The sequence below is a fragment of the Candoia aspera genome, chromosome 1 (assembly GCF_035149785.1).
Source record: "Candoia aspera isolate rCanAsp1 chromosome 1, rCanAsp1.hap2, whole genome shotgun sequence".
Classification (NCBI taxonomy): domain Eukaryota; kingdom Metazoa; phylum Chordata; class Lepidosauria; order Squamata; family Boidae; genus Candoia; species Candoia aspera.
Window position 1 is genome coordinate 85,076,962 of NC_086153.1, and position 18,283 is coordinate 85,095,244.

The 18,283-nt window shown below is 37.7% G+C and overlaps 1 protein-coding gene across 3 annotated transcripts in view; it reads right to left on the reverse strand.

Annotated features, from left to right (window-relative positions):
* The window catches only part of ESR1 (estrogen receptor 1), a 246,774-nt gene extending 230,419 nt beyond the window's left edge, over positions 1 to 16,355 (reverse strand). For 2 of the 3 annotated variants that reach the window (XM_063308503.1, XM_063308487.1), the window contains exon 1: positions 2,262 to 2,346. The gene's annotated coding sequence lies outside the window, so the exon portion shown is untranslated. Of the gene's footprint in view, positions 1 to 2,261; positions 2,347 to 16,252 lie in introns of those variants that run through there. The other variant, XM_063308496.1, reaches the window with a different exon arrangement.
* Between the last annotated feature and the right edge of the window lie 1,928 nt (positions 16,356 to 18,283).

Sequence of the window (18,283 nt, forward strand, 5' to 3'; positions counted from 1 at the left end):
AGGAATGATGGATATCACTTCAAATATCAGCTTGAAATATTCATGGAGGCATTAAATATGAATCAGAGTCACCTACAATGTTTGAATGCATGCACAGCAGGCAACTATAGCTTATGTTTAATGCCTCCCAGTGTGCTTTATATATAAAAGAGGGGTTCCTTGCAACAAAGGGGCATCAGGACTGCATTGCTAATGTTGCTCCCAGTGTTGCTCATTGGAGTTGGGCAGCCAATAAATTTAAATAAATTATAAATTATTATTATTATTAAAGGCTCCACTCCCCCCTCTTCCATATACATTGGATTAGTAACAGGAACACCAGTAAGCATCAAATCCACCCATTCTGGAATACTGAAAGCAGGGGGTCCATAGACATGGAAGCCAATGTACCTAGAGATATCTCTGCATAGGCTTTCTATTACAGATGTTGTCTACCATGCAGCTATTTGGAATGGGAAGGAAGGGAGCTGGAATAGGAAGCAAGGAAGCTGTGCAACATCAGGGCAGTGCTATGATTCTCCTGCCGCTTGATTGCATAGACTTCATTTTATGTGCTACTTAGACATAGCCTAGTAAAATAAAACACCTGGAAAAGTATTACTTCTCCATTCTCAGTATTAGCATTAGATTTACTGTAAATATGCTACTGGGAATACATTCATACATATTTTTTACTCCCATCTGTACTAGCGAAACAAGATCTACTTCTTTTATTAAAAATACGTGCTTATGCCTGAAACTTTTTTTTCCAAGTCACTTCTATGCTTGATCCATACTGTAAGTTATTAATTGTTAAATGCAGTGATTATCATGGATATTTTTATCCTACTTAATTAATTTACTCTTCATCCCACCTAACTTAAAACAGCTAAAGGGATTTTTTCCCCATCTACACTTGCCATGCATGCAGAGATAAGCTGAAAGGGATATATTTTGGGGAAATGCTTTCATTAGTTAAAGAAAACGTCACCTTTTGGGAGGGGTGTTGGAGGAGACTGCAGAAAGAGATGAGTTTTTTAAACCCAGTCTTAATTACTGTAGGACAGGAAGCAATATGAACAGCAGCAATCGGTTTGTATGGGGGTGGGTTAGAGAACATCTCACTTTCTAGACGCAATTTATCTCTATTGCACAGGAAAATTTGGGTCTGCAAATGTGCTGAATCATCTCACTGGAATTTAGCTCTTAACTGCTGCTTAGAGTCTCTGTAGAACTTTCAAAGGAAACTGCAAAACTATGAGGTAAGGGGCTGCACAATCAGTGGCCCCTGACTTAAATTTTGTACCCCCAAAGCTTCCAGGTTTGAAGTCCCCAAACCGCTGGTATTTAATTTGCTATTGCAGGCGGCAATATGTATTTAACTTTGTCTGGGCTTAGAAGCTAAGCAGAACTGGGCTTGCTTAATATTTAGATGGGAGACTACCAAACAATACCAGAGCTGAAGCTAGACTGGCAATTTTTTTAAAAAAAGTATCTCAGAAAAAGGCAACAGCAAAGTACTTTAGAACTATTGCCAAAAGTACTACCTCAACATGTCCAGGAACCTACCAGGAGTCATTCAACTCAAGAGTTTTTAGTTTAAAAACAAAACAGGACCAAAAATAGGTATGGTAAGCTTCTACTAAGTTCACCACATCTATTTTGAGTTTCAAAAAATTTCCTCCAACATCTTCTTCCCAAATGATGTGAAAATTCTGAAGTGCCCTTTCTGCTGCCCCCGGGACCCAGAAAGTAATAATGAAGAAAGCAGACCCTGCCCAAACCAAAAAACTTTGCCTGCTCCTGTTCTATGGTTTCAGAATGTACTTTTAAAGTGCTGTTTTCTCTGAACAGCATTTTTAGAGAAAACCTCAAGACAAGTTAAAATAAGAAAACCCACAGAATGCAGAGGGTTATTTGAAGGCTCTCTCTCTTGGATGATCTGCCCAGTCTGAGTCCAATTTTCAAAATCAAGAATTATAAGAAATGGAAGTAAGGACCCACCAAACGTTCGGACTCAGCAGAGCAAAGAAAGGGCATAAATTCCACTGTGAAAGTCTTCTCCAGGACTCCCCAGTGTGGGGTGCACTGTGTTCTGATCTAAATTATAATAATTTTCGTACATTTTCACTGATATCTTATCCAATAGCCTGTGATTTATGCTAACCATGTCATTTTTTCTTTAAACAATAGACTAGTGGCTACTCATAGTAAACAACAAAAGAAAAACTGCTGTAAAACACTCTTCCACACCATACCAGAAACAATTATGTAAAACATACCTTCCAATTAGAACACCATATTGCTTTTAAGTTATACTTCTAACTGTAAGCCTCTCATCTTCATTTAGAGGCTTTCCTGTGTCCTGAGAGGACAGTCTTTTGTTTCACTTTATTGCTTAACCTTTGAAATAGTCATGTACTTTGTTCTAAGCTCAAACCAGCCAAGATCAAACTTATGATCTCCTTACCAATAAAATATAAGAGTGGAATACTTCAGAGGGTATCCATAAGTCTTCAGAAGTAGCAGGCAGGAACAGACCAATTTATAAGAACATCTGGGGTGATATCTGCTTTTGCAGGCCATTAAAGCTTTCTTATGTAATTATCTCAGCCAGCACCTCTCTCCCCATTGACAAGAAGGAGCAATTGCCGTTTTATGTCCTATATAGAATTAGAAAACACATAGGGCCAAATTAAATGTGATGGAGCAAGTATAGTACCTCTCCTATTCAACATAAAGCTGGGGGGAGAGAGAGAGAGAGACCCCAGCTATATAAACCTGTCCTTTCAAGGGCCAGTGCTATCATTAAGCAGAAAGAGAGAGAGAGAGAGACATTTGTGGCAGCTGATTCTATGTGTCATAAAAAGGTAGCAGGTTGTTAACTATTTAATATATTTATTGTAGTTCTGCTGCTAGGGAGAAGGAAGATATCCTTTGGGGACTTTCTGCTACAGATGCTTTACTGGTTTAGGTACTATGATTTGTAGAAATGAGCTGGAAAAAAGTGTTGTTAAATGAAAATAACATCTCAACATATGAGGGAAAGGGAAGGAAAGGTCCACCACAGAGGCTGAAAACTTTGTATCATTTTGATACAGCCATGGATGTCTTTCCCATGTTAGTCAATCTGACCAATCTATGGTTCATTGTAGAGCAAATCAGCTCACTTCTGAAGCTTCTGTTGGAGCCTTAACTTAATTCTGGCTCTGCTCACACACCTTGGATACTCTATGTTTTCTTATACATTGTTTTATATATTCAAAGCTGCCTAGAGTTGTGAGAATATGTGAAATACAAATGGAGGTAAAATAAAGAAATAAACACATTTTCTTTATAAGCACGAATGCCTATTCTACACCTGTCCATCTGATTTCTGTTACCTAAACAAAATATTTTACATTTGTTTTAGAGTTCGTTCTGTTATTTTCAGCCCATGTTTCTACCTTATCACAAAATTTATGAATTTTATTTCAGTTTTCTAGGACATTAGCTGGCCCATCCAATTTTGTGTCATCTGCAAATTTGTTAAGCATTCATTTCCCTTTTCATCCAAGTAATTAATAAACACATTGAAGAGTACAGCGCCTTGGAAAGAATTTTGTGGTGGCCCATTGTTACCATACTCCAGTTTGATGAGGAACTATTGATAACATTCTGAATATGGTTTTTGAGCCAGCTGTAGATCTACTTGTCATGCCATCTAGTCTATCCTTAACTAGCTTACTAATCAGAATGTCATGGGATACTTTGTCAGATGCTTTACAGAAATCAAGCTGTATTGATTTTATTATATTATGAAGGCTGAATGAAAAGTAATGCCTCCAATGTTATAAGTCACCAACAGATGGCAGTACTGATGCTCTAAAAGCTCTGACATGTTCTTTAGTATCTGTTCTTTCACTTCACTTGGCAGAAAGTAGTTGTTAGAAAAGCTGTTCTTTGTGAAAAGGAAACCTGCAGTGAGTATTTGTCAGTGTGCTTTAAACAATGTGCTGTGTTGAATTTTTGATTGTCCTCCAATTGAAATTCACCATCAAATGCAGATTGTTTTTAGTGATAACTACATTGCTCTAAGTACTAAACATTGCTAAGCCAAAAAATATAAAGATGGTGAATCAGGAAGAGCTGATTTGTGTGATCAAGAATGAAGTAGGTGACGTATGACAGCAACTGACAAGTTTCACTTGAAAAAGGTTGATGAACTGATGGGCATCTAGTGGATCACTCAAAAATGCTGTCAAGCTTGACATTTCACAGGAATGTGTGGGTCATATTATTAATGTTCTTCAATATCGGAAGTTGGTGCATGAGGAGTTCCTCACGTGCTGATGGCAGAAATGAAAGCTTTTGGAATTGAAATTTGCCAGCAATTATTATCACACTACAAGAATGAAGGTGAGAAATTTCTTCACAGAATGGTGACTGCCAACAAAACACAGGTTCATTATTATGACCCAGAAATGAAAAGTAAGTCCGTGGTATATTATCACAAAAGTTTCCCCTGCAGAAAAAAATTTCAAACCTAGGCTTCTGCAGGAAAATTCATGATTACAGACTTTGGGACACAGAGAGTATTGTTCACATGGATTTCCTTAAACCTCATGCCACTAGCTACTCAGTGGACTCCACTGCAACACTCAAAACTTTGGAACAATGATTAAACAGAGTTCTGAAGCACAAGCAGGAAATTTTGCTGCCACATAATAATGCTAGATGCACATATCACAAACCAGAGACAGCTGTGAAGTTGGCTTTCACCATCTTACCCCTCTGTCGTACAATCCATATTTGGCATCATGTATCTTCTACCTTTTCCCACTGGAGTTGGGCAACCAATATAAACAAACAAACAAACAAATAAAAATATCTTTGTGGGCATCCATGTCACCCAAATGAAGAGATGGAAAGGATTGTTTAGACCTGGCTAAAGAAACAAAGCGTGGAGTTTTTTCATGAAAGCATCAAGAAGCTTGCCCATCATTGCAGAAGTGTGCAGCAAATGGTGGTAATTACAGGGGAAGTAAATACAGGTAACAAAACAGGTCATTTCAAGAATTATTTTCCTGTTTCATTTATTAAAATGTCCCTATTTAAAATAAAGATATGGAGGTGGAGGCATTATTTTCCATTCAGCCTTCACATACTGTATCTATAACATTCTCACAATCAGTTAAGGAACTTACCCAAAACATGAGAATGTTCACAGCACTTCATTACACTAAGATCAAGTTGATTCATAACAAAGTGTAGACTGCCTGCCTGCCTGATGCCTGCCTGCCTGCCTGCCTGCCTGCCTGCCTTCCTTCCCCAACTATCACCTGATATCAGCTGTAAAATCTCCCTGATGTGTTATGTTTTATTTGAACATAAATATACCTAGATTAAAATCCCTGGTCTGTACCTGTTTTTGTTGCAAACTAATTTGAAATTCAAATAATATGAATACAGTGGTAATGGAAAATCAAGATTTCTGTTTCACAGTTATTTCTTTGCTTGCTTTCCAAATGGATGCTCATAGGAATACTAACTTGGACTTTGTGCAGCTAGTGAAACAAAGTTGACAAAGAGAAAGAAACAGAGAATGTAACAAGGGAACTTGCATTTGCCTTTGCACACATACATACCAGAAAAGTATTGACAAATGAAGAAATTCAAAGATGATAAACATTAAACTAGCAGGTACAGTAGTAGATTTAACCTATGGGACAAGAGGAAAGAAGCTGTACGTCTTTTGCTTGCTGACTAACAGTCAACATGGAATCCACAAACATTTGCAAAGCAAGGCAGATCTGTTTTATTACTATGTTGTTCTGCTTTTGAGTGCATTGCCAGCTTGGGAGAGTTGATCCACATCTGTATCTTGTAAGTGTGATCAGGAACATATTTTCATCCTTTTCCCCCAATACTTTCCCTGTCTGCAATGTAAGATCACACTGAAACAAATACTATTATCTACAGCTAGGGCCAATAATATGATATAAACAAGAGCTTTCAGTGTGTATGACTTTTAAAAAGCAGTGGGCAGAACTTGACCCTGAGAAAGCAATTCTCTAGTTACCTTGAAATGAGCTGCATAATTTCATAATTGTTTGATCATTTGATACTTTCTCCCGTGTGACATTGATTTTTCTCTTTAAAGACTGTACCCTTCAGGCTTCATTTTATGTTAACAGCTAAAACTGCATTAAGACATCATCCTGGATCAGTTAAACTAAGGAAATCAGATGAACACTGACTAAGTAAAAAAAAAAAGCCATTCTCTTTGAAAAGAATGGTTCAGCTAACAGGGTTATAGATCATACTGTAACAGATCAGACCTGTCCTCTATCTCTTATTATTAAAGAGATTTTCACTTTCTTGTGTAAAATTGTATAGTACAGTCTGAGACTGTGATGAAAGGCTGTATTGTGTACTGATCTTGCAAGGTAGGAAGGTATTACTCAGTTGATGACTATTCAAATCTGAACAGTATAATCTATATGTGACAGGTTCCCTTATCCCCCCAAAATAAATTAACTGGTCCCAAGTCAGCTGTTATTCATGAGATTTGTACCCAAATCATGAACATCACAGTACATGATCTGTGCTTGTTCTAAGAAAATGGAATATGTTTGGACTTGTGAAGAGGAAAAAAAAATGAGATGAAGGGGGAAAAAGATATAATGTTGATACCAGGTCAGGTGTTTTATGTAGCTGGATAGTTCTTCTGAATTTATCTTTTCAGATAAATCAATAGTAAATTGCATTTAGATTGTATGTTCTATTAAAGTTTTTAAAGAACATCTCCCTAATGCTATGTCATTAAATCTGGCCTAAAATTCTCTCTCAGGAATGTTTAGTTAGAATCTTTTATGAGCAAGACATCCATGGCAGTAGATCTTCATATGTACAGCAGGATGAAAGAGATGTTCATTAAAATGATCCAGACTTTAGAGTGTATAGCTGAAATCAACGTTTTTGAACTCAGTAATTGCATTTCAAGAATCTCTTGAACTCTTTCCTACATCTAGGTTGGTTCAGCTAAAGAAGATAGCTATTTCAGTTTTCAGAGCTTAAATCATAGATGTCTCATTCTGGAGACATACTCAATCTCACTCTCCTGAGTATTTGGATTGAATACACCAACCAAAAAATATTTGCCAAAACTTATTTGCTCATAGTTGGCTTGAAGAGCATTAAGATTTACTCTTATTAAAAAAATAGATTCATATCTTTCCAGAAGATTATGTACAGAAACACACACACACACACACACAATAAAAACAAAGGTTATACGTATGTCCAGCAGTACTTTGTGATTTATAACAAAGCTTATAGCAAAGTCTTATAAGAAAAGCTTATCCTTTTCCAAAGATTTCCATTATTTTGCTGCAAATATTACTTCACTAAATACTAATAACTAGAGAATTAACGAAAATGACCTGCTGTTGAGAGTGAAACTTCATTTGGTTTTGAGTTGTATCAAGATACTCCCAGTTATATGTTCTTGCCTTACTGAAATATATTAGCATGTACAGCCAGGTATAAAATTGTAACCCCAAATTATCCATCTTATCATGAACTATTTTAGAGGAAAATAGCTAAGGGTGTAATTCTGATTGCAGAAACAATGTCTTAGAGCAATGGTCTTCAATCTTTTTGGGCTGGTGGACAGACTTGAAATTTTAAGAACACATTGTGAGTATTCACACAAAATAACTCATGAGGGGCTTGACCATTCACAAAATGGCTACCATGGAGCACATAGCTAGTTACAAAGCACTGATTAAACAGAATGCTACCTGTTACTACCTCTAAATCCTCAGGATGCTCCTTATTAACCCTTGTTTGTCCCTTTCCTGGGCAGATAGGCATACTTTTAAACAGCACTGGGCAGGACCTGCCCATCATATTCATTTTCTAACAATTTATAGGGTTTCTTTTGAGCTTATATACATTCCTGAAAATAAAGATAGGGCTGTAAAAAAGTAAAATGGAGCCTGGAGCCTGATGAACACCAAAAGAAATGAGTGCAGACATGCTAGTGTCCTAAATATTAGGCTAGTGATCTTAGTCCTAGAAGTTATACCTTCTCATGATAGAAGTGGAGAAATAACATATCCACTGGGAGATGGGTTCTTTCTGCATTTTTGAAATCTTGACTTCAGAAAGGTATACTTAGGACTGGTGTGGATGAGTAAATGGAGCTCAAGAGCTGATAAATCATAAATGGACTCCCAGATGCCATCATTTAGATCAGCAAAATCTGGCAATTTTCCCTCTCATTGCTTGTAAAGGGAGGGAAAATTTGTATTCTTTAAAAATAAGCTGTGAAGAAAGTTACAACCATGTCTCCATCCCCATTTCCATCCTGCCAGATGCAGCCAGCAAATCAGCTGGTGATGTTGGAGTGCACCATCTACATCAGAGTTAGGATTGCTCTGCTTACTCATCAACCAACCAACCATCCAATTGAGGATACATTCTGGGCAGCTCCTAGGGAAATCTGTGGACTAAGGCGGAGTCTGGCCTTGCTAGCATCATCCAAAAAGCAGCCAGAAGGTCCTGGTCAAGAAGATCCATTCTCAGAACTCTAGCAGGGGATCTTTTGGATCCAGGCCCATCACATTCTCCTGATTTATCCAGTAACTTTAGAGCTGGTCTGATCTATAAGGGGAATTAATTTGCCTCCCATTGGGAGCAATGGAAGGGAGGAAAAGTGACTGTAAATGCCAACAGACAGAACTAGGGTGCCATGGAACCCTGGTTGAGAAACCCTGCCCTACAGCCACAGTCCTGTGAAGTGGATTGTGCTGAAATATAATAATTGACTTAAAGTCACCCAGTCAGCTCTATGGTGAAGTGGGGAACTGAACTTTGGCCTCCCCAGTTCCAATCCAAAACCTTAACCCAGGGTTTCTCAACCAGGGTTCCGTGGCACCCTAGTGTTCCACGAGAGATCACTAGGGGTTCCCTGGGAGATCACAATTTATTTTAAAAATTATTTCAAATTTGGGCAACCTCACATTAAAGAGGCAAGTTTCATTATTTTTAGTTTAAGAACGCTGTTAATGTCTTTATTTATTTATTTATCAAATTTATCACTGCCCATCTCCCCCACAAGGAGGGATATATGGGCTATATGCAGGCCTACACATGAAATGAATATAATGATTTTGTAACTTCTGGCCTATATTTGAGCATGAATGTGCAGGGGTTCCCCCGAGGCCTGAAAAATATTTCAAGGGTTCCTCCAGGGTCAACAAGCTGAGAAAGGCTGCCTTAACCACTATACTTTACCAAGTCTGCTATCCTTGCATCTGTTGACAAGATTCTACAACTAGCTGATCTGGAATAGCAACACATGATAATGGTATATCTATCAAGCTACGCCTAGCTATTGCAGTCCTTGGAAAATTGAAGGATTATTTTCTGAACATTCCTGAAACATATGTGGTAGTGCTGTATTTATCATAAAGCTCAAAGTAATAATTGTTTAATCAGACCACATATCCCAACAGTCTGAATTATCTGAGAGTAGATTCTTGATATCAAATTCAATGTTCTTCCATACTAAAATTTTCTCTTCTACATTCAGGATTAGCTCTGTAGAGCCACAGAGATCTGGCTTAGATTCCAGAATCTTCAGAGCTACATTTTCAAGCACCTGAAAATAGGTCAATGTACAAAGAGGGCAAGCACATTGATTGTGTCTATATAGTCATACATAATTGTATGCCAGGAGGCAACCCCATTTATTACTTCTCTGTTAGATTCTCTCAGTGAGGCCTTTCCCAGCCTGGTGCCCTCCAGGTGCATTTGGATTACAATTTCCATAATCCCAATTGCCCCATTGAATGATACTGACTTAATATATAAAGATTGAGTGCATTTATTTGCTTAGAATGGGTGTTTAAAAAAGAACCTGCCAGATTAGGTATAGAAGATGATAGACCTGGCATAAGATTGCTTCCTCTGTGGATGAACAGATAATTATGTCCAACCTGCAAAAGCATTCTTTTTCTCAGCTGGATAAGAACAAGTTAAAATTAACACTTACATGTGGTTTCTAAGGCTCCATAAGTTCACTCAATATGTACTCCTTCATTTCTTGACTGTTAACTAGGTGTCAATTTGCAAGGCTAATAATAATGTGCATCTACTGGAAGCATTTCAATAAATGCACATGTAAATTGAGGGGAAAATCAAGAAAAACAGAGACAATACTGCCTCTCCGATTCATCCTCCATGCAGAAGACACCGGTTTGCGGAAAAGGATCTCTTCTACACACAGAGGCCCTCCAAGCCAATTGAAGCCCCTGCCCTCCAAAGCTTTGGAACTGCACAGCCAGCTGCCAGAGAAGGACACCCTTTTTGCGGAAAGCAGCCCACTCTACCTGGAGAGCCTTGCTAATTCCTGAAGGAACTTATTTATAGTCTCCTAATCCTCTCTCAATTGCTTATAAAAACCGGATGATTCTCTCACGGCAGACTTACTCCTGGAGACTTCATGCACATGGCCATGCATTATTGTTTGGCAACAATAGGAAGTGGTTTGCCTTTTCTGGATTTTTTTTTTCATTTTACACCTCCCAGCTTATTTGCACCCTGGTGGTCTCCCATCCAAGTACTAAGCAGGTCCAATTCTGCTTCAGTTCTTCTGAGATCAGTCCAAGTCCCTAAACTGAACTTGGGACGTGTGACTAGCTATATACACTCCCCTAAGAAATGGTGACCTGGCTCAAAATATGGCTGATAATACAACTTTGTACTAGGCATTTGTCATGGAACTTTAACACTAGCTATTATCAACCCTGAGATAACATCTCTGATATCCTAAAAGTTACTTCTATAAAAGTAAGCACAGAAGAAAGGTAGGATTTTTCAGATAAAGTTTTCCTGAAAGTATGTCCAATGTACATTTCTGCCAGCGCTTTGAGGTAGTCCAGACAAAGAGCACCAACCATGAGTACTAATGCTACCTTTATTGTAAGGTTACAGTAACAGAATGTTGCGAATCTGACAGTACCTCTCCCCTCCCTTGCTTTTACTCTCCTGAAGACTAAGGAGGGTTCCTTCTGAGACATTTTCTCCACCCCCACCCCTCCTTCCAACTCAGATTTCATTTAGCAGACTATGGTCTGGGCTATGGCTTTTCATCCTGTCTCCCAAGGTCATTCCCACATACCATTACAATTTCCAACCACTGCAACTTTTTTTCAGTAGGCTCTTCAGGAAGTCACAACCTCATAGATGCATACATTTCAGTTGTACCTTGCTATATATCAGCGTTACAACACAAAGAAATAAGTCATAAGCTTTACATATACTATTATTGTTCACAACTTCTCTTTCTGCCTGGAGAAACTACTTTATTCTGTGTCAAACCAGCAGAATCAGTGATACTACATACCACGCCATGCAAAACGTGCAAACAAAATGCCAGCTCTGAGGTAAAGCCTGCAACAGGATTTTAATCATTGCTGGAATATAGTACTCAGGTTTAGGCTCTGGAAAAAAAAATCTCATTAGAACTACAATCTTTTATCAGTGTTAAATACTTTGACTAATTGATTATGTGCCATCAATTGTTTTTGACTCCTAGCAACCACATAGATAGATTTTCTCCATGACAATCTATCCCTAACCTGGTCTTTCAGGTCTTCCAATGGTGCACCCATTGCCACTGTAATTGAGTCCATCCACCTTGTTGCCGGTCATCCTCTTCTCTTTCCTTCCACCTTTCCCAGCATTAGAGCCTTCTCCAGAGTCCGAAATAGGATAATTTGAGTCTGGTCATCTGTGTCTTGAGTGAGAACTGTGGATTGATGTGTTCAATGATCCCTTGGTTTGTTTTCTTGGCTGTCCATAGTATTCTCAGGAGTCTTCTCCAACACCAAAGTTCAAAGGCATCAATACTCTTCCTATCCTGCTTCTTTAAAGTAACATTTGCTCCTATCGAGTGTCACAGGGAATAGCATGACTTGCACACTTCTGATCTTTTAGTACTAGGGCGTGCAGATCTTTTGCATTTTCAGCTATCAGGATAGTGTTATCAGCATAGTGCAGGTTATTGATATTTCTTCCTCCAATTTTAAAACCATACTCATCTTCTTCCAATCCAGTTTCCCTTAATATATATTCCACATATAGGTTGAATAAATAAGAGGTGAGTATGCAGCCTTGTTGCACTCCTTTGCCAACTTGGAGCCAGTCTGTTTCGCCATGTTCCTTCCATACTGTGGCTTCCTGACCTGTATATAAGTTTCTCATGAGGACAATGAGATGTTCTGGGATTCCCATTTTTCTGAGCACTTTCCACAGCTTGACATGATCAGCACAATCAAAGGCTTTTCTATAATCAATGAAGTATAGTCTGACTTCTTTTTGGTATTATTACTTTGATGTCAAAACAGTGCAGGACATAGCCAACTCATTCAAATAACAGTGGTAGATAGTATTCTAATGCCACTATGCAAGCCATGTATCTAAGAGCATGCTCTAAATCTTCTTTTGATATGCCAGCCTGAATTCTCAGGGAGCCTTTCTATGTAAAATAGAGATACCTGAGAGGTATTTCCCCCAACTAGTTCTTAAGATGCCACCACACAAATGTAACAGTTTGAACGACCTTTGTGAAGCATATGGTCTCCAACCAGAATTGACCCACCCAGCATGTGCATTGTGAGAGAAACTGCTGGTGATCCTTCATTTATTCATTTATCAAATTTGTAATGTTGCCTAACTCTAGGAAATATGTGAGATGGAGGCTTTTTCAGTGGCAGCAACTCACTATGGAAAAGCTTCACCGTAGAAATCAGGTTGATCCTTGTAGTTTCTGTCTTGAAACTTTGAAAGCTGAATCATTTCAGAGGGTCTGTAGTGGGTGTTGATATCTAGGATTGTTAGATATTATTTTATGTTCATGGTTTCATAATTTTATGTGCTATTTAGTCCTACTATCGATGTTTTAATACCAAGTGCTTTCAGTTTTTTTGTTGTTGCTCTATTACTTCAGAGAATCAGCTTGATTACAACACATACATACATCTGATAAAATAAATGAGGATAGAAGAAAACTATGGTCAATTCATATTTCGATGTGAACTTACTAATATATTTTCTATATCAAGGCATTAGCATTGTTCAAAATTATACAATGCAATTCCTTAAGCAAAAAAAAGGATTGATTTAACAGGAAAAGATGGTAATGAAATGCATATTACTATCTAAAGATTTCAAAGATGAAATCATCTATGAGCAAGAAAAACAAAAACTGGCAGAATGGTCCATCCCTAATCTGAAGTTGCAGGGATGGTAAGCAGAATCCATTTCATTTCACAATCTCCACAATACTCCCTGAGTATGAAGGAATAGAATCCTTGTAAATATTTCAGATGCTTGAAGTACTATCTGGATGCCTAAAACGTCAAATCAGATCTGAGTCTTAGGTGACTGGATTAACGATCAAGTTCATTACAACAGTTTTAGAATGTGACAAATGGCTATTTGCCCAGCTCTAGGTCCTTAGACAGTCTGTAGTTACACAAGCTTGAGAGGGCCACGTTATTTCAGACTGTCTACAGAAGATTATTAGACATTTTCAGTAGAAATTCATACAGAAATTTCATACAGAAAAAAGGCCTGCACAAAGACAGCTAGTGAGTTGGGGAAAACGTGCTAAAGCATATCTGCCCACTTATTTCCTTTCTGCCAGTAGGAGAATGCTGGAAGCATGCAAGTGTGATATCTATGAGTTATAATCTCAGAAGAACTTCCTTGTGCAATTTTCCTGAGTGTGTAACTTGCATCTTAAATCACACAGTTCTGTTTTTTAGTCACTGAAAAACTGCAAAACATCTCTAATTTTATTTCAGAAGAGTTAGGATACAGAAAGAACTAAAAATGCATTTTTTAAAAAAAGTGTCTTTGAGTCCATTTTAATCCTGGCGACTGCCTGGCAAGTCCCTGCAGTTTTCTTGGCAACATTTTCAGAAGTGCTTTTCCATTTCCTTCTTCCTAGGGTTGAGAGAGAAAGGTTGGCTTAAAGTGACCTAGTGGCTTCATGCTCGTGGCAGGAATAGAACTCCCAGTCTCCCAGTTCCTAGTCTGGTGCCTTTAACCACTATACCAGTGGTTCTCAAAGTGTGGTCTGGAAGTCAAATAAGTGAATATTTTAACATTTCTCAGTTTATTTCCTAATACAGTATGTATTGATACATATAACCCACATAAACAAAAGCTCTTTGGGGTCCTCAATCATTTTTAGGAATGTAAAGGGATCCTGAGACCAAAATGTTTGAGCATCACTGCACTACACCAAACTGTGTCTCAAAAATATAGTACTATATGTAATTTGAACTGATATTCAGTTGATGGTAAGGAAGACACTAGAAAACTATTGGCAACTGGAGTAGGCAATGAGCAGCCAACCTGATAATTAGGCTAAGTTCATACGGTGTGCTAAAGTATAATGTGATATGTTTGGTTGTGGTTTAGCATGTTATGCAATCCCCAACATAGTGGTTTGAAAACTAAGGTTTATAGCTTTAGAGGTATAATGTTATTTACTAGAAAGGAAAAATATATTCATTTTGAATAACAAACATTACTATGTAACCCAGAAAAATGGCCTTCCCATTGCTCGTGCTTAGAGTCCCCAGAAATGAAGCAAATTTGTAAGTTTCATAAATGCATAAATGAGTCTAATTATGCTTTGATATATTCAGCCTCAAAACTTTATTAAAGGTTTTGCTTAGGAGGTAAGTATTTCTATTTTTTCATCATTTCAGAGTTATAGTGGGCCATGCAGAATGAGAGATAGAGAGAATCGTAAGTTTGACCAACCATTGTGGCAGAATTTCCTGATCACTTCAAAGATTGTCAAACTAAACCTAGATGTGATAGAACTCACCCTGGGCCCATTTAATCAAGTACTACATAGGGAGATGATTGATAGATAAAGAGATTGTTGATCATCTTTACAAATATAATTGAGACTGTACCTTATTTCAACCTCTTACAGAAATAAAGTGAGTTTTAAAGAAACTAACTTGACACAGATTCAATTTTATTCCATATTTTTCCTTAAGTTTTAAGAGAAGAGATTTTATCGTTACTCCCTTTGCAATTTCTTTTTCCTTAATGATTTACAATGCATTGTCAACTCAGGAGATGGTTTCACTAAATTCACTGGGCTTGCCACAAAGAAATATAATTTGCTTCCTCCCAAATTTCTTAGAAGACATCCATTCCAACATTTAAATGCTCCTCATACTGCTTAGAAAGTTTTGTACGATGTGATATTATGTAAGTAAATTCATTTCCTATTAATCATTTAGTCTGAATACTTATTCCCTGGAACTATTTGATATTTCGTTGCCAAGCAATTAAGATGACATCGAGCCTTTCTACTGAGGCATTATGTGGTGAGTTTGATTTTGACTCAGCCATGTTGTTTGGACCCAGCCATTGTGGCTTGTAAACTTAAGTTTATGTTTCCCTGTGATGTGTGAACTAGGTCACTGAGCTTATTCAAGAAAATATGCTTAAATCATAGATTAATGCCATGTGTGACCACCTCCATCAAACAACCACACATCCACTAGGTTCAAGTCAATTTGGGAGCTGGCAAATGAAAGAATCTTTGTAATGCCATGTCTGTCTACGTCAAAGCTGTCTCTTGATAAAATTATTTTTTTTAAATAAGAGGTGTCTCAAGTTGGAGCCTGCCGGCTCACTAATTTGCTGTTTTCGTTCTATACCGCTGCTTTAAAAGTATGTAATACCTACTAAAGTAACTTAATGGTCTTTGCTGTTTAAAGGCAGCTATATATGTGCACATGGTTACAAAGTTGCATAATACTTGAACACCAAAGCAGTTGGTTAGTTCTGTATTCATTCATAAATAACTGAAAAGAAAGATTCATGAGGTTCCAATATATCATTTCACTGCAGTGAGTTTCATAAGACAGCTTGTTTCTGGAGTGCTAAAACCAAACTGTTATTCCTTGCTGTGGGAAAGGAAGCACATTTTCCCCCCTACTTCTCCAGTGAGTACTATTCCAGAAGTCTGTTTTCTGTAGCAGGAGAAAAACATTCCTGAAATCAGTACCGCAACTGACAGGAGGGAGGAACAAGCACACTCAGAATGCCTGCAACCCTTAAGAAAGAGGAATAACTAAAAATTAGACAGACAGTTCCTAGGGGTGCACTCAAGTTATAGCCAGTTGTTTTTAGAAAATGTACAAATACAACAAACATCCTACAGGGAAGGAAATGGGTTACCTACTTTGACAGGATCATCTGAGTTGCAGCCAATCTTCTCATGTTGAAAGGAAAGCAGAAGCATGAGGTATTAAAATGTCTCTCCCATTGAGTGGTTCCTGCCACACGTGTGCTTGTATTTTCAGCTCTGATGAGATCTGCTTGCTGGCAGCTACCAGGAGGCTGATACAACAGGAAAATGAAGAAATGTCATGGCTGAAAAATAAAGTACTAGCACCACCACATGCTAGAGGCTGGAAAATTGATCACAGCCCAGAAAAGAGCCCTGAGCATCCAGTTTTCTGTTTCTCTTTTCTGTTAAACATCTTGGGGTGTGTGTGGGTGTGGGTGTATGTTTAATTTGCAACTGCAGCTAAGAGAGACATAAAGCAACGTTGACAGGATTACTAATTTGCCAGGAAAATCCTAAACTGGTCCAGCTGAATTTCCCTTCCCATGGTATAATCCAGGATACTCAACAATGCATTAACTGGGGAACAGGAGGAAAGCGCATGCTGCAAAATGTGAACATTAGACTAATACTAATAAAGTTTTCTATGAGTCAGTGGGCCAACACTATGTCTTCTTTGGAGGAAAAGTCATTTTATAACCACTTTATTGCCCTCTGCTCACCCTCCCCTCTCTGCCTGCCAAGGAGTACAGCTTTGCCCAAAGTGGCCCTTCAAGAGATTAGCTGCCTACTTATTTATAAGCCTTTTCCATCAGTCACATGATCTGCCCATTTCTGCCCAATTTTTATTCAGCGGTTTTACATTTGCCTTGGATATAAACAGAGGCTGTGGAGCAGAAAGTAAGCTCACAAGAGATCTTTCCAGTTTAAACGAGAAAGGAAGGGGTGGCCACCGCCTGGTTTTAAAATGAAAAACCTGGCTCCTGTCTATGAAAGATCTCTTTAGCATGTCCTTTTAAATTGTTTTATTGCTTTCATGGTTTTCCTACCGTCATGTTATTATTATTTTGAGATTTGTTGTGCATCATCTTGGTGGATTTTAAGAAAACTGTCTTCCAAAACCCCACATTTTATTACACAGCACATAGATGCAATATTTGGAGGGAGGGCAGTCCTGCTGTGGATAAATTATAGCACCTGAGCTTGTCATTAAAAAGATCCACATACAATTTTCGGTTACAATCATCCAAAGTAAGAGGACTCAAAAAGGCTAAGGATTCCCTCCATTGGAGAATTGCCTACTATTTAGATGCAATTACAGATGACAAACAGATCCACTTTTATTCCCAAATTTCTCCAAAGCAAAGTAATAATAACATTCGACCAAATTCTATTTTAGTGAGGTTTATTAAACCAGTAATGGAAAGCAGTAATGAAATCACACAGCACTGGCAATAAGAGGTTTCTCCCCATTTGGATATTCAGAGCTGGATGGCAACTAAGGGCTTGTTAGAATTCTTCACTCAAATATTTCCTTTATTAATCCAGATATATCATCTCTTGTACAAGCTTTCACACACAGATATCATATACATGTCATAATCATGTCACCAAGGCTGGTAAAGATTGTTTATATTTTGTGGGTCAGATGTATTGCTAATCCAAAGACTTTGGTAACTTCTCTACATTCTATCCCTATTCAGGACTTCCCTTGATCTGATCAGCTGCCTGAATCATTACTTTTTTATTTTTAAATGATTGAGTTTTATCATTTTACCCTGTTTTAATTCTATTTATTATATCTATTGGAAACCATTTTGATATTTCTGAATGAAAAGAATAGAAATGCTGTAAATAAATAAATGAACATATTATAATTCATTCTACCTACTGTATGCCCATTCCAAGGTGCACAGAAGAAATATTGACATAAGCTGAAGTATGTTAGAAACAAGAACAGAACAAACTTAATTATTGATTAGTATCCTTTAAAAAAAGTAAAGCTTTGATTGCATGATAGAAAATTCTACCTGATAGAGTAGCTGATTCCAATTCATAACAAGAAATATGTTAATGAACTTTAACAGATATTGGTGTTCAGTGAAAAAGGGCTGTAACATCTCAGATGATTTCAGAGTGTTGACG